Source organism: Scomber scombrus, chromosome 1 (assembly GCF_963691925.1).
Source record: "Scomber scombrus chromosome 1, fScoSco1.1, whole genome shotgun sequence".
NCBI classification, from domain to species: domain Eukaryota; kingdom Metazoa; phylum Chordata; class Actinopteri; order Scombriformes; family Scombridae; genus Scomber; species Scomber scombrus.
This window is the reverse complement of record NC_084970.1, coordinates 26,402,793-26,419,967: the sequence shown is the minus strand read 5'-3', so window position 1 is coordinate 26,419,967 and position 17,175 is coordinate 26,402,793. Positions and strand designations below refer to the sequence as shown.

The window sequence follows — 17,175 nt, the reverse complement described above, 5'->3', positions numbered from 1 at the left end:
TCAATGGCCAAAAGAACATGGAGAGCAAGCTTATAAAATGGCTTTAACTGCACACCAAAAGCTGAATAAGGGGTTCTGTGTCCATCTTCAAAACTTGGGTGATCATGAATGTTTTATCAGACCCCTAACCCACTATCACCTCTTTTTTTTTTAAGCATAAAAATGTACAAATTCTGGGTTGCATCTTTGCAGCTCTTGCAGTAACATCAAAAAAAGGTTAGGGTGTCACTTTTGGATGTTGTGACATAACAGCAGAGTGGAGGGAGAGAGAGAGAGAGGGGGGGGGGCAGCATACATTTATGGTCATTTATAATGTTTATGAAGCATTAATATGAATGTGCCTGTAAACCAACACTCCATCACGGCGCTAACAATGAGTTCATTGTTTGTGTGTGATTTACGAGGTGTCTATAAACCAACAGTGGACAGTTTGTTAATCCTGTATAATACCTGTTAAAATGGATACAACCAGTGCTGATGTGACATGTAGAGACACACCAGTTGGCTGTGGCTCTGTGACCCATCCTTATCCTCATCAGGGTGGGGCATATAAGAACAGTTGCCCACTCCATCTGCAAAAACTAACCCCCCCCCCCCCCCCCCCCCCCCCCCCCCCCCCCGCTCTATCCTACCCCACCCCCTTGTTGTTTTCCAGTTGAATGAAATAATCTTCCCCCGTCTGGAAACCCAGTCTGGGTCAGAGGGCCTGCGTTCAGCCTGTTGCTTATTGTGTGTTCAGAAGAGGAGGTAAAGCATACAATTAAGCACAGATGGTTGTCTTTGCCAGGCAATGTATTGATCCTATCCCGAGGAAGATCTGTCCCATTTCTGTTTTTGTTTGGCATATGTCTTCTCATTTAGAGCCCGTGTGAAAATGATTTGTATTTGTTTGATCGCGTATCATCTTTTAAGAGCTCGTCGTTTGGTCAGTTAATGGTGACTCAGTAACTTAATTCACAAAACAAGGATCATTGTTATTCCTTGTTGAGTAATCAAATTGCAGATTTTTAAAAACTCATTAATAAGTTATTTCATACAGTAGACTGCACTATTGGCGGTATTATTAATTCCTGATAGCACCATGAAATTGATCAGCCTTGTATCAACCTGACCATCAAGGTTCGTTAATATAAACATTTTATTTAAAATCACCTTTAATCACATTTAGAAATGTTTTTACATGCAGGTATGATTTGATGAAAACACTTTGAATGCACCTTCTTAAAAAAAAAAAAAAAAAAAAAAAAAGAATTTCACGCATACATGATCACAATTAAAACTGATTAAAGTTAAAAGAAAGTTTGGATTTTATTTCAATATATAAAAGAAAACAATTATGTTTTTAATAATGCACCTTAATCTTATTTGTTTACACCAGTCAGTGGCCAATAATCGCCGTTGCTCTTAAATGTTTATTTTTTCTTTTATTAAGATGCCACTAACAACATCATAAATAAAGTTACTGCTACATCTCTGCCAGTGCTGTGGAGCTGTAATGACAATGTCGCATTTAAGGGAGTAATAATGGTCAATAACTGTATCCTTCGTTTACTACGGCCGTGGCTGCACAAATAATAAGTTTTCTTTGTGTGGCAGTAGTGAGCTGACGTCAGGTCGGTTCCTTGAAGTGGAGCTGAATAAACCTTGAGAAGAGTCTCCTTCAATCTGCTGTTAGTAACTAACACACACACTCACACACACCGAGACTCAATTACTGCCCAATTCCCTTCTTTATCATTCGTCCCCGACCTTCTTTCATAACCGACCAAGGAAAAAAAGAGGCGAGAAAAAGAAGAAGACCGAGCCGAAGTGTTAGCTGAACTAAAAAAAAAAGAAAAGAAAAAAAGCAAACGTTGGAAATAAGTAAAGTGTCGAAACTAAAAAAAGGTAAGTGTTTTTTTTATTTTCCCCCCTATCATAGAGAGAGAACAAGCGATGAGGTAGTGCGTCGAGCTGGCTTCGTTTCTAGTTTCTTCGCTTCTTTTTTTCTCTCTCTCCTCTCTTCCCCTCTCTCCTAAAGCTTGTGTTAACTGGTTTATACATAGTTACTTGTTTTCGCGTTACGATGTTTGATTCATTCGAGTCTCCCGTTGTCGACAGCCGTAACATTAGATATCCGTAAAGTTTCTTCTCTTTAATATATATTAGTGCTTTTTTTCCTCCTCTTCTGCTCTGAGCGGTGACCTGATAGTGGGAATCGTCTTTTGTGTCCGTCTCTTCTTTTTTTCTCTCGTTCACTCGGGCTTGTTGTTGTGTTTGATAACAACTTGTTATTATTTTTTAAAGCGTTGACAAATTTAACTTTTTTAAAAATAGATTTATTTTGGTGTCTGCTTTTGCTTTTATCGATAAATGTCAGGTTTTTTTGGGTGCGTATTTCTGAGCTATGGAGGCTGTTTGGTTGGAGGGGGGTAACAGTGAGGCACTGGACTGCCGATGGTCCTCGCTGGGTCCGTCCATCCACTTTAAATAGTCCCTCGACGCGAAAATAAAACAATTAGCGACAAATACATAAATATCCCCCTTAGCTTCGGATTAACTTGCACGTACACTATGCATTTCTTTCTTTTTTTCTTTTACCCCACAGCAGAGTTTGGGCTTTTTTTTCGTGTTTGGCCAGCCTGCCTGCCGCGGAGCTGCCATCGCGGTCGCTTCCTCAAACCAGAGACTCATTGCAGGCGAGCAAGCAGCGGCTCGGCCCGAGTTGTTGAAATGTATCCCTTTGTGTATATTACAATATCCTCCATTTTTTCTGCCCCTTCCAAAACAACAAGCCTCTCGCCATCTTGGTTTGTTTTAAATTCGTCCACCCCCCCACCACCACCACCACCACCTCCACCTCCTCTCTCTCGCTCTCTCTCTCTCTCTCCCTCTCTTTCTCCCTCTCTCTATCTTTTTTCAACACAAGAACCCCGACCTACCTTTCCCCCTTCTCTCTCTCTCTCATAGACACACACGCACGCACGCGCACACACACACACACTACAGGCTACTTTAAAAGGAAATGGACCGCAAGTTTTTACTAAAGTTTTTAGACTTTGGGTTTAGAGGTAAATGCGACTTGTGTGTGGGTTTTTTTTGGGTTTGTTTTTAGGAAGAAACTGAATGTGGTTTCGTGATTGTCAGCGATGTTTTGAAGCATTTTTTTAATCAGCACTGTTTGATGTTTGCTGTAAAACGCCAATATAAAGTGACGTAGCCTATATGTCAGGATTGTGATTTTTTTCTGGAGGGGGGTGAGGTGGGGGGTCCAGACAGGTGGATGAATTCAAAGCAAATATTTGTGCTTTTTCCACTCTTTTTTTGCTGTAATGTGATTGTGTTCAGAGCTGCTTTATGTTTATCTTGAATGAATTAAGGGAGGAGGAGGAAAGGAAAGGGGGGGATGGGGGGGTTTGGGGGTAAGAAGGAAGGATATTAATTACCAAGAATCCTATTAAGGGAAGAATTGAAGTCATATTTGAAAACTGGATGTCATTGCTAAATATCCGCAATTATTAGATGAGCTTAAGTTCGAAATAACCATATGATTAAAAAAAATGGTCATTATTGCCTTTTAAAAAAGACTAAATTGCTGTTTAATCAGTGTACTGTTGTTTACACAAAGTTGAATTGATGTATGGTTTATTGATTGATTGACAAACGTGCATCTCTCTTGTCTCTTAACACACACAACACGCAGTTAGACATCAGATCATCCCCTGACTGAGCTGTAACGCTGGTTTGAAGACTGAAGAGTCTTCCCAGAAAGAATTAGCCGGTGACTGGAAAATGGTGACCTTATTTAATTTCTGTCATCCATCTTGCACAAGGTGTCATTTTAGTTCATATTTCACCTCACACATAAAAAAAAAAAAAACTCTGTCCCTCAGCGTTCAGGCTTGGTCTCACTTCTTCCCCATGTCCAGTAAGCAGTTTTTAAGAGAAGAGAGGAGGAAGAGGGGGGGAAAAGAAAACAAACCGAACAAATGCTTTGAAATGGAAAATCTGATCATTTCACCTCCCACCTCTTTTGTTTGCCCATTTATTGCTGCAAAGCTGGAGTGCAGAGGAGCAGATGTTTAGCCAAACATGAAGGCGCGGTGCCTCTGTCCTTATGGGGATGGCTCTCCCTCCTCTCACTGCTGATGCATCGACATGACAGCTGCTTGATTTCATGGAGCTGCTAAGAAGCCATTAGTGGTATCAGTGAATTGAAACGGAACAGTGTCTCTCAGTTTTCTACCACTATTACAACTGTCTATTGTTAGCGTCATTTTGTTCAGATTTGTTTGAACGTCTGTGTGTGTGCGCATGCATGCGTGCCAGTGCTGCAGCTGAACATACAAACAACAAGAAGTACTAATATACTTGTGTAGCGTGTTTTTTCTTATAATTTCAGAGAGAGAGAGAGAGAGAGGGAGTGAGCAGGAGCAAAAGTGAAAAAAAGGGGAACAAATCTGTCAGAGTTTGTTTGCCATGTTGGTTTGAAATGAAAGCACACTGTGCTACCTCAAGCACACTCAAATCAGAGATGTCTCTCCTTGCCAGGCCAAGAGAAGAAAAAAAAATCAACTCTCGGCTGGAGTTTTATTCTCTCTCTGTCTCTTTTTTCTTTTTCTCTCTTGCTCTCTCTCTCAAATTGGAACTGTTGTTTTTGAAGAGATAAAGGAGGACTTCCGCTTGACTTGAACATTTAGGAATTAAGGATAGACATAGTTAAGCCCTATTTGCATGTCTACCAAAGTCACAGCAAACGGTTGCTATTGACTAAGCTGATTAGGTGAAATTAGGTTCACGAGCTCTGTGTCTGGGGGTGCTGAATCTGACAGAACTTGGACAGCTTTTGAGAAGACAATCCCATGTGCACACAAGGCTATATTCACCATAATCCTTTACCATTGAATATGAAGCTATCTTCTTTTTGGAGGAAACCCAAAGCTTTGTGTTCTTTTGAGAATAAAGTGAAGTGAGTTTTATTAGGTGTGTATGATATATTGATTGAGTTTTATTTCAGCATCACTTTGTATTGGGAGTGATATCAAAATTGTAGCCAACATGTGAAGCACGTGAATGATTAATCTGGTGATTACAAGCGTATAAGCCTGCACTTTTATTCATTTATGCCGTAACACGCCATTTTTGTTTAAATGTTACAGTTACTGGCACGCTCTGAATGCACAAAGCTATAACCTTTACTTTCATTGTGTGCCTGAAAACTTCCGTGAGGATTGAATGGAGCTCATTTTCCCTCTTTTGATATTCAGCAAAACTTGTTTTCACTTGTGGCAACACTGTGCAAGTTGGCATTCAAGGTTGCACCTGCTGGAGAAAAAATGTGTGAGCAAAGAAAACGTCAAGCAAGACGAGTGAGACATATTGGTCATAGTGCGCTCATCGCCTTGATCGCAGTGTTAAAATCTTGAATCAGGACGAGGAAAACAGCGATTTCAGAACATTTAAGTATCTGTACTGTTGACATATTGGCAACAATAACCAAATAAATAATCAGTTGTTGGATTTTAGTGAGTATTTCAATTTTTTGTATCAATAATAGTTGCTTAGTATGACTTTACCTTAGGTGTCACTATGTTTCGTATTTTCTGTGTGACAGAATATATCATAGTGTACGAGGTGTATGTGTTAGAATCAGTCTGTTGATAATTTATAAGTATTTTATATTTAAACAGAGACGAATTAGATCCACAAACAATTTATTGATATTAATGGCCATCTGGTAGCTCTGTCAAATCTCTGTACGTTAGCGCTGACACTGAGCTGTGAAATTTAGAGAGGAAGTCGAGGTCTGCTCTGTGTTAACCAAATGATTCAAGAAATAATGTTAGACAGAGAGTCCTGATCATATTTCATCATTCCTCTCAATTGGAAAGCCATTTACATGTGATTGTAAACACACAGAAAGAAACCCCCCAATAATGACAAATGAAATAATACACCAAGAACTGACAACTTTAACAGATGTTTTCAAAGTGGCCTAGACATTAATCCTATAAAGGCTAATGGCTCTTTGAGAAGAAGCTGCATTTTAGCAAACGCCCTAAAAGCTTCTAGGCATTACATTGATATCTTATTGTTACAAATCAAATTGGTGCTGTTGTGTGTCTGTCTTGGCCTACCACTGTTTTGTGCTGTGTTACAGGCCCATACTGGCAGCTCACTTATGTGTTTACATGGCCTCACAGGTTAATGTCCTCTCAGCTGGAAAGTTGGTTAGCTCTCAGATGATCTACCTAACCTTATGTTACCTTGCTATTTTGGTAACACTGCATGTTCACTGGATGTCCCTGATAATCATCAGGGTACACAAATGATTGTCTAAAGTGCACGCAGCAAAAGTGACAGCCACTTTTCAGATATTGTGGCTCTGTTTGACTGGAGTTGTCTGCGTGTGTGTGTGTGTGTGTGTGTGTGTGTGTGTGTGTGTGTGTGTGTGTGTGTGTGTTTGTTTGTGTTGGATATATAATGACAGACGCATCTATATTTTGAAAACTGTATTAAGCTAATGAGAGAGGGCACATATGTCTCCTGTTGTAGAAACAATTGAGCAATCTCGACTGTTAATTAAGACCAAACAAATCAACGCTCGTTTTAGTTGTCTCTGCCTTTTTGTGTAGATTACATATGGTGGATTAATTACCGAACAATAAGCAGTGTAAAGTGCAACTGGGTCACCCCGTGTTGACTTTCAGGAGACAGAAGACAGAGCAGCCAAATTTGGGAGGGAAAGGCGATAAGCTGCTTCTTTGCTGTTCGTCCCCTGGGCCTCTATTTATCATTCAATGTGAGAATTTCCTTGATGAAAGTCAAGGTTGTTTGTGCATGCTCTGTCTCGTTGGGATGCCTGTTTTTCCACCAGCAAGGTGAAAAGGTTGATTTTCCCCTCCAAAGAGATGCCTTGTTTGGAAAGTCCAGGCTAGTTTCTTTTAATGAAGTCTCAAAAGGTCTTGATGATTTTTTTCCACTTCGGGGCTTCTTTTTTTTTTGCTTGTGTGTTGTTTTGTACATTAGTGAGGAGGTGAAAATATGAAAATACAGATGTGCTGCTTGTTTTGTGGAGCTGTAGAAACAGCTTGCATACAAGTCGTTATAATTCAATGCTTGTATCCATCACACATTGATAAAGACATAGCAAAGAAGGTGTTCACCTTATGTGAGGTAAAACCATCCATTTAATGTGCTCTTTATAAAACGGAAGAATCACAACAAACAAAAAACAACAACATTGTGAAGGCATTTCCTGTCTTGAAAAGAAATCAAATCAGGGTTGTTTGGCCTTATGAAACAGAGACATTAACAATACCTGAACCAGGCTGGACTGGAGCAGCACAAACACAATGTAAGAGTTTTTGTTTTACTAGGGAAAAAAATGGTTTACCCCTCCTCCCCATTCCGTCTAGGTGCCTATCACTCTGTTTCAGTAGGAACTTGATTATGGAAATGGCGATGAGGTCTTGAAAACCTGCTATTTAGTTTGATGTTTACTACACTTTGACATTCTCAATCCGTAGCAGGGGGGCCTGTATTTACACTTTTTTCCCAGGAATTCACCCACACTGGCTGCGCTCAGATGGGAAAAGGATACTGGGAATGGAAAAGAAATAGGAAGGTGTTTTTTTCGGATGTGGGAATGGGAATGATATTGGTTTCTCTATTGGTGTGCCTCCTGGGTCAGTGGGGGTCTTGATGATACTATAGAATAGCTTGTAGAAGGCAGGGCAGCTGTGAGCCTTGGTGTTAAGATGCATGTACATACACACACACACACACACACACACACATACACTTACTTGCTGTCAGGACGCAGGCATTCACGCATAGGGACACGGACATACACGCTTACACAGACACACACAAATGCAGAGAGATTGCGCCTCGACAGCCCCTATTTATTGATCTTCTTCAGCATTTAAAATCTGGTCACTGCTGCCACAAAGGCTTTTTATTTTAGCTGTGCTGGCAAAGCCGGCTCCAAGCTGAGCCAGAATTTTAAATATTTTGCTCCCACAGAACGCCACGATAAATGACAAGGATGGAGAGGAACAAATAGGAAAGCTGTGCAATAGCTATATGTGTAATTGTTCAGAACCGTGTTTTATGTAAACTACGCTGGTACAATCAGCTGTGTCTGTGTAAAAATCTGCATGTACAGCACCTTATCCTTTATAAAGTTTTTATCTGAGAATCATCTGCTATTCCTCTCCAGAAAAAGTTGCAAAAAAGAAATGAGCATTCACTTTGAATCTAACTTAACTCAGTGCTGACCTACATGGCCTTTACCTTGTTAGCAGTGCAGGCTGAAATGCTAGCAGCCACTGGATTAGTCATTATTGGACCTGAGACAAGCTGCTGTTTTTAGCATTTAGGTTAAAAAAGGATACTCATGTTAAGAGCAGCGACTCAACGTTGTCTAATCCACTGAAGCCCTACAGCACGTAGTGTTGAACTAAGCACAGTCATTGCCATCTCTTCCTTTGAGTACAATGTGTTTCTCTTACTCTGTTCTCAGTGCACGCTAAACAAGGTATTAAAAATTAATTTCCCCTTTTATTCTTAGTCTGTCAGAGTGTTCAGTTAGTCTCAGGTGGTGTACAGGAAATGATCTGACAGGCTCTGTTCACGTTACATTTCGAAATAATTTGTATTGAAAAGGTCAAAGCGCACTTAGTGATTTTGAAACACTTCCACATTGTAGTGAAAATTGATGTTGCATTAACATTGCTTATTAAGAAACACCACAAGGCAGCCGAGCCACAAAGGTTTCCTCATCTATTCGAACCTGCTGCTGTTGTTGTTTTTTCTGTCCAGCCATGAAAGCCTAGCCCGCTCAGTCTGCCTGGTGCTGTGGCGTTGTCCCGTTTCCCCCCGCTCTGTCTGTCTGTCTCTCTCTCACATACTCTCTGTCTCTCTCTCTCTTTCTTTCTTTCTCCCGCTTGTGCTCTCTCCTTCTGAACGATGACACTGAGAGACAGCTGTAACGTGAGACGCCTCTCGATCCTGGCAGGGGCTTCGAGAAGCCGAGGCAGAAGGGAGGGAGAGGCCTTTATCTGAGACTGGGGGCACTGACCTCCCTCATTCCCCTTCTCTTTTTCCACCTCCTTTCTCTGTCTCTTTCTGTCTCTGTATTTGGTCGCATATCCTTTCCTCCCCCCACCAACAGAAGCTAAGACTGCACTCTCAAAAAAAAGTGTCATGTGAAAACGCTGTTTCGCCCCTCACAGCAGTAACCTGATGAATGAAATAGGAAATAGTGCGTGTTGTTTCGGTTTACACCGTTCAGAGGCGCTTGTTGCTTTCAAGTTCTCAGCAGATGCAACCTGTGTTGATTTAACAAGTTTACGAAATATACTGAGTAATATTAGATTGACATGTTGGTATAAGGACATCGTGTGTGTGGATTAGGGCTGCAAGATATATTGTTTCGGCACTGACATCGCAACGCGCACACATGTAATTTCAAGTAAGGTAAATTAACTCAAACACGTCACACTACAACTTCTTTCCCTTCTTGATTCAAAAGGAAAACTCACAAGGTTCTCATTTTCCACCATTAGTCTACAAGAAAAGTCTGTTTGATATTACATAATTTAGTCAGATTTAAGATTTCTTGCATATATGGAGTTTGATCAGTTTATCAAGCAACCAAAACCAGGAGCTTTTAATCGCCTAACGCAACCAGAAGATGAGTGCTGACTGCTTTGGTGGTTTGATAAACTGATCAAATGAGGAGTCTACGAATCGCCCGCCTGTAAACATGCACGAGTCACAGCTGCTGTCGCCTGGATGCTCGAAGCAGGCGTTCAGTTATGCGAAGGTGTGTATTTTCATTTTGAATGTGTGTTTTCACATTTTTAGCCGCACTTTGTCCTTGTTAAAAGTTAAAAGTGTCACAGGGCTGGTCTGTGCCTTTGCATATCCAGATCTATCTGTGCTTGCATTTTGCTGGCATGTAGATTCATCTATTTGTTGTTTGAGTTTGTTTTGAGTTTTACTATCCTCAGCTGCATCGGTAACCCTGTTTATCTTCCTCCACACAGATTAAGCTTACATTTGAACATCGATTCATGTCACAACACAACTGCGACACACAAGTCAATTTGTAAAGTTTATTAAGAAACGTGTTGCTTTTTCCAAATAGCTCTCCGCCTGTTCTCTCTCCACATATCCATATCATATAGTCAGTCATATACGTGAAACTGAAAGTGGAGGAGTCCAAGCTGATTTCTGGAGGGGTGGCAGAGGGCTGAGCTACGTGTGATAGAAGAAGGAGAGGGGATTTGTTTTGTGAGAAGAAGATAGACTTTTACCAAATGTCTATCTTTTTATTTAAAGTACCCAAATGATGAAAATTTCGTTAATTTCTGTAAAATCTATACTTGAATATACATGTAAACGTGTATCTGGTGAAATTTCCTGTATTTTTTTCCTATCGCAGTATGTATCACAGAAGAAAAGATATCGCATTGTCAGTTTTTTTCCAATATCATGCAGCCCTAGTATGGATGTAGATGGAAACATCCACACATCCCCTGGACTCTAGGCTATGGCTGCTAAATCCTCTGTGAGAGCTCCCGTGTGTAATCCAAACATTTAGAGCTAATTTAAGCATGCAGGCAGGAGCAGCATCCTTTAGGAAACAACAGCTCTCTCGCTCTCTCTCTTTCTCCATCCTCCACTGTGTGTGTGTGTGTGTGTGTGTGTGTGTGTGTGTGTGTGTGTGTGTGTGTGTGTGTGTGTGTGTGTGTGTGTGTGTGTGTGTGTGTGTGTACTATGTATGTGTTTGTGAGTGTATGTCTCGTTGTCGCTGGAGGGAAATGAAAGCACTCAATCACTCACCTGTCAGAGTACTTCAAATTCTGTCCGTAGCACACAACCCCACACACGCACACACACACATGCACACACATGGACACATATGTGAATACGCTCTTACCCCTAAGGGTTTGACAGGACTGGCCCTTTATTGACTCCCTTGATCAAGGAGACAGCAGATCCATTTAATAGAAGCTGCACACACACACACAGGCATTGAAATCAAAGTGGATTCACATCTGCTCTCCACACAGCTCCACTGTAGGCTTTTTTCTGCTCATACAACAAAGCTAGTAGTCATTTAAAACTGTGGCTACATTGGGGTGTTGAATTAAATTTTGAAAGCCTATACTAATAGCCGTCAAAATGTTTTTTCATTGCGGGTGTTTGGTCGGCAGTTTGCTTGTCACAGTTTGCCGTGTTATTACAACGAAACACCTCTGATTTTCTCTTTCACCACTTCTTGTGTTATTGTCTCGAAGGTAATCGTGTCATGATAGAAACCCAGCCTCGGTGGTAGGCATGTTCTGCTGGCCTTGGCCCCCCGTGCTCCCCAGTTGGCCATGTTTTGTGCTGAGTGTTTTGGAAGGCCAGTTAGCCAAGAGGGTGCTGGGAGGAGATGTGACAGCTGTGTTGGTCATGGCTACTCTGACCTTCACACGTCATCTTGATGGATCATCAAGGCTGTAACGATACACTGAACCTGTTGTGTAGGCCTGCGCTAGCCTGATTATCTGCTGGTGATGATCTGGTCACATACTGTACTGATATCATCACTCTAAATGCGACTGCGGTCCGTCACCAACCAGGCCAGGTTGACTACATATCTGAATAAGATTTGTCTTGCAAAGAAAAGCAAGAAAAGGAAGTGGATTGGCTAATGCAGCGATGGGCTCTCTGCCATTAAGAGAGGAGTTATCATGGCAGTTGGCAACAAAAAAAAACACGCGTGTGTACATACACACACAATCGAGCCTGGTATTTCATATATTACCTACCTCTCGCAAATGGATTGCACTAATGTTCTGAGCTTTTCGCCAGTCTCAAAGTGCTTTACTTTCTGTGTGGTGTAACCCGTTCCCTTGAGATGGCACTTGCTCCATCAAGTCAAGGAAGAAACCATTTAGTGGAATGACAAACACACACACGCACATGGACACACACACACACACACACACACACACACACACACACACACACACATGCACCGGGAGGCTGGGAGGATTTGAATTGCACTTAGACAAAACGTTTCTCACACAAGTTCTTTATTCCTCCACCAGCTCCCTACTTTGCCCTGAACGTACACTTGCTCACATACAAAGGTACTTGCACACAGATTCCATTTTGTCAGCTTTCAGCCCCAGATCATGTAACGATAAAAGATGCTGCCCTGCAGTTAAACACTGCCAGTAAATCACAAGGCAAAGAAAGCTGGGAGAAGCACTTATTTTTAAGCAGCATGAGAGACCACACTGGGGGGGGGGGAGGGTTGAGACAGATAGGGAAAGACAGAGAGAGAGAGAGAGAGAGAGAGAGAGAGAGAGAGAGAGAGAGAGAGAGAGAGAGAGAGGGGAAGAGAGAGCTTCTTTGTGCACTGTGTACTGGCATTGTGTGTGATGAAGAGATGAATCACTGCTATTTAGGGATTGGTTTCCTGCAACTGATTGTGTGACGACTCGGTGGCGGACAGACTGTCAAGACTTGCCTGTTTTGTTCTGGGGGCTTCAGGAAAATGTCTGCGGCCAAGTCTCACTAGCTCACTCCCACAGGGCCGGTGTGCCAGAGATCAACAGAGACAACAAAGACAAACACCTCGCCAGTGTCGCTCTTCTAACAAGGCATCAAATATTCAAAAGAAAGGGATTTTAGGCCTCAATCTCGATATGTGTATTTTTTGGAGTACACTTGTTTTCCATGTTTGAAAACCAGCAGCGTTATTTGTAAAGAAGGCTCACATGCAACATGACCTTTCTTTCTTTCTTTCTTTCTTTCTTTCTTTCTTTCTTTCTTTCTTTCTTTCTTTGTCTGTTTTTCTGTGGCTGGAACAAAAGTCAAACCCTTGTGTTTAACCCCGTGCAGACGCCTGAAAACCACTGTATGAATCCTGAAGTATCAACATGTGTGCGGCTGAGGCGGGCGGGGGGTAGATTAGGGAAACCAAACGAGATGATTCAGATAGATGTCATAACAGTCAGTTTGTCCACGTGTAACCAGTATGTGTTACCACTGAATACAGTTTAAAAATGAGTAATAAAGGTAAAATGAATAGAAACACAGGACATGGCTGTAGGTTTTAACTGCATGTATCGAACAGTAAACCACATAATAAGCAGGTGGGGCTTAAGGTAAATTCAGCTTACAATGAAGATGTAGCCACAGATGCAGTTAGAAAACAATTCAGACACAGGTGTTTTTCAAAGTCTTTGTAAGAGTCACAGTTCTCACTCCAGCTCCGGTGTGGGATTGGTATGTAGAAAGGTGTGTATGTTGTCTGTCTCCAGAGCTGTATGTGTGTAGAGTTCAATCCTGTCGCACTTGAAGTAGGTGTGGAATAAATGACTGTTCCTAAGTTCACAGCCTTCTAACAGCAGGCAACAGGTCCTGTATCTCAAGGGCTGGGCTCGCCATCCAGTACTGGAACAGGGTTTCTCTGAAATTGTCTCTGAAATCTCCTCTGATGGCTCTGAGATCCCCTCTGAAGTCTCGAGCCATCTTAAAAGATGACCTATGAATAAGGCTGAAATAAAATAAGCTTTATGCTAATTTTATGAGCATTGCTGATCATAAGATAAATCTTATGAAATCAACTTAACGCTCCAATTCACAAACTTCTGTTGCACAATAAAGGAAGTACACTTCAATTTCACAATCACATTTTCATTCATAACCAACCAAAATAATTAGTTGAAAGAGTAAATACTTTTAGTAAAAACTCAATTACAGTTAAGGTGCATAATAGAAAATACAAATAACCACCTAAAATGTAGTCACTGATACACCTTTAAAATATTCCTAAATATTTCTTTCTTCAACTGTAGAAATACCAGTCCCAGCAGTGGAATGTAGCAATTGATGCAATTAGTGCATCAAAATGTATCTTTAATACACCAACATGGCAGAACATGTTTTTCAGCAGCATTTCTTAACCCATTTCAGATCCAGTTTTTAAGTCGCTAACATAGCATAATCAAATTAGATTTTACATGGCACTAATTAATGTTGCAGCTAGCAGATTTTCAGGGTTGCTGCATGCTTTTTGAAATCAAATTTAATGCTTTTTATGATCTCAACAGAAAAAATGTAACATCCTTTCCACAGCAAAACTAATGCACACTAGAAGTTAACGTGACACCATTAATAGGTACATTTTTCTGAAAATGTTTGCATCTCATTATAACAATAATATGTAAATCTCATAATGTAAACAAATGAATGCTTTACATTAGCTTTTTGGTTTAAAAAAACTTTAAAACCTAAATTTTGATTTCAGTTTATTGTAATTGTTAATTTTGACACTATCAAGTAAAACAGTAAGGCTGTGCTGGTCATTCTCACAAAGCAGGTTATTCTTAAATTCATGCATGTAATGCAACTTTAGAGAAGAAAATGTGGAAAACAATATACAATTATAGACCAATGAAAGTGCCCAACGCATGAGAACATTCTCAGGGATCAGCGCTGTATGGAGCTAGCACGCACGCATACTGTATGTCGCAGTGGGGTAAGACCCCCTTCTGGGTATTCATGCCCACTCTTTGAGAGCGTTGTCCTCCACAGCTCTTCTCAGGGGAATGGCAGTGGCAGACATACAGTATGTTCAGCAGCATCATGGACTTCACAGTGTCCTTTTATTTGGTTCTATCTGCGTGATACATCTGAGTTTTCTCTAACTCGATGTTGAACGTACTCGGTGACCAGTGTCACACTGTCAGCTTTGGGCACGTTAGGCACACACAGTCACTGAGTGGAGAGCCTTTTTGTGCGCTACAAACTGTCATATACTCAACTCCTCTTTTAACTTTGTACGAGTCTCTTGGGCTGCCACAGTACTCTTAAATTCACTGTATGTAAAGTGTCTACGTGCGCCCGCTATGTGCACCATGTGGTATCATCCTCTACTCACACCTTGGTGAATAAGTGACTTATTTTACCCTCTTGTTCCTGAGCTTGTTACGTTTCAGACTTTTACAGTGCATTGTAGTGTAAAATGTATTTTAAAATTGTGATATATTCTGTTACTCCCAAGCCTGCATATTGGCTGTCACAGCTTCACACTAAAAACATTGTTATTCTAGCAATTATCAGAAATAATAGAGGACTTTGTGTCTTCTCTGAACCCCCCTGGATAACTGTCTTATTTTACCATCATCGGTGCTGATTTGTGTACTTATTTAAGACCTATGAGAGCATGTGGTCTGTGGAGAACCAATCAAAAAACTAGCAGAAACACAAGAAAGACCTGGACTGGATTGAGTCCAAATCACATTTGAATGAGTGAATCCTGTGGGGAAATATCTCTCATGCAACTAGGCATCACCTAAAAAATTAAGACCTTTGACGACATTTTATGACTTTAAATTCTGAAAGTGTAATTTAAGACTTTTAGATTGCTAATGTTTTCAGCACAAGTCAATTCAGGTGAACATAGCAAAAATTAGTATCACAGCTAAAAGTCATTTCCCTTTGCTAATGCTAGAAGTTGACTGGACTCAACAGTGCAATGAACTGGCACATTAGCATGAGAAATGGCGTCAGGCCCAAGGGCGTTGGAACAAGAGTGTCCAAGGGGTCTTTTGTCCCACAACTTTACCCTCCTCCAACATTCTTTTTAAGTCGTGAATCAGTGTGTCCTCGTAAATACTACACCACTTTCGATAAATAGATGTTTCACTTATTCTTGTCCACTCAAAGACATTTGGTAAAATAAAGTAGTCAGCTGATGTGCTGCAGCAACTTTATGTGAAATTACTGTTTTTATTGGATGCTTCTGTCCATACGTGAAACCAATTCGACACACGCAGGCATGCAGCCAGTCAACACGTTCACGTTCACATGAATTGGTTAATTTGTGATATCGCTTTGAAATAACAGCTCCAAAGCATTTCTTTTTTGAGTAAAGGTAATCAAGGTTTATTTAGGCTGTTGTAGGCTATTACTGAGATTTTCACCAAACCATGGCATGTTGGCAATTTGGGAAGGTGAAGCAGATTTATTGTTAAATTTGGATTTGGGGCATGCTTACAACATGAGGACCATGTTAAAATTTTCCTATTGTGTGCTTGCTGTTATTCAGCCACAGAGGTGTTAGTGTTCTGTAAACTCATAGTTTTTGGTAATTGAACAAAAAAGCTTGTATTTAATCCCACAAGCACAAGTTAGCTGCTTGTTTGGAAGTATACCACCACCCTGCAAGATATAGCTTAAGTTTAGTGAGAATCTCTGATCTATCTACTGCTACACACACACACACATTTTGCCTCCTGTTCCTCTGAAATGAATCCAGTTGGGAGGTGGGCTGTTTGTTCAACTAAAGTGAAAGTAAACTTGATTTTATGACTTTTTGCCGAGCTTATTGACAAAAACATTTTCTTCCTCCGTTAAACTATCACAAACATATACATGTGTAAAGTTTAATAAGAGTGTATTTATTTCAAGTGGAATTGTATGAATATTAACCCTGAGATTTATTTTTATTGCTGGTTTAATGACTCTGGGATACAAAAGCATGCCTTGAGTATAAATGCAGGTAATTATAACTTTGCAGACAGTTCCTGTTTTTCTGTTTGTTTCTAACCCTGCAAGTTTTAATTAAATGGAAATTACTAAGTAATGATGGCTATTATAAGAATGACATTTGGATTGTGACGCAAAAAGTAGTGAATTCAATAACATAACTGAAGGCTGTAATTTGTTCTATCACTGTTGTAAGCTATTACAAATAGCTTTGTGTTACTTTTTGAAGCATGATTACATATTCTCCCAAATTAATTATGTGAACCATCATTATTAAAACCCTAGCAATAATGTCATTATTCGTGTTTAATCCAATTATCTGATGGTAAACATCTTTTTGACTATTTTTGATTGTTTCATGTGAAGATCTGGATTGATTAGTGATCAATTAGTCCACTCACTGACAATAATGAGTAACTATTATAATAATCTATTTATCGCTAAGTCATTTTCAAGCCAAAATACAATTATTCTCACGTTCTAGCTTCTTCTCTGTGACCATGTTGTGCCTTTATGTATTCTGTGATAGAAACATGAATATCATAATTATTTTGTTGGTTGGACAAAATAAGAAACTGGAATGCGTCACTTTGGTCTCACACTGGGCATTTTAACTACTTTTTTCATACCGTA

At 40.4% G+C, this 17,175-nt stretch overlaps 1 protein-coding gene across 1 annotated transcript in view; it reads left to right on the top strand.

Moving 5' to 3' along the window:
- The first annotated feature begins 1,361 nt into the window (after window positions 1–1,361).
- The window catches only part of LOC133984721 (bromodomain adjacent to zinc finger domain protein 2B-like), a 75,105-nt gene continuing 59,291 nt past the window's right edge, over window positions 1,362–17,175 (top strand). The window contains 1 exon segment of the mRNA XM_062424182.1: window positions 1,362–1,887. The gene's annotated coding sequence lies outside the window, so the exon portion shown is untranslated.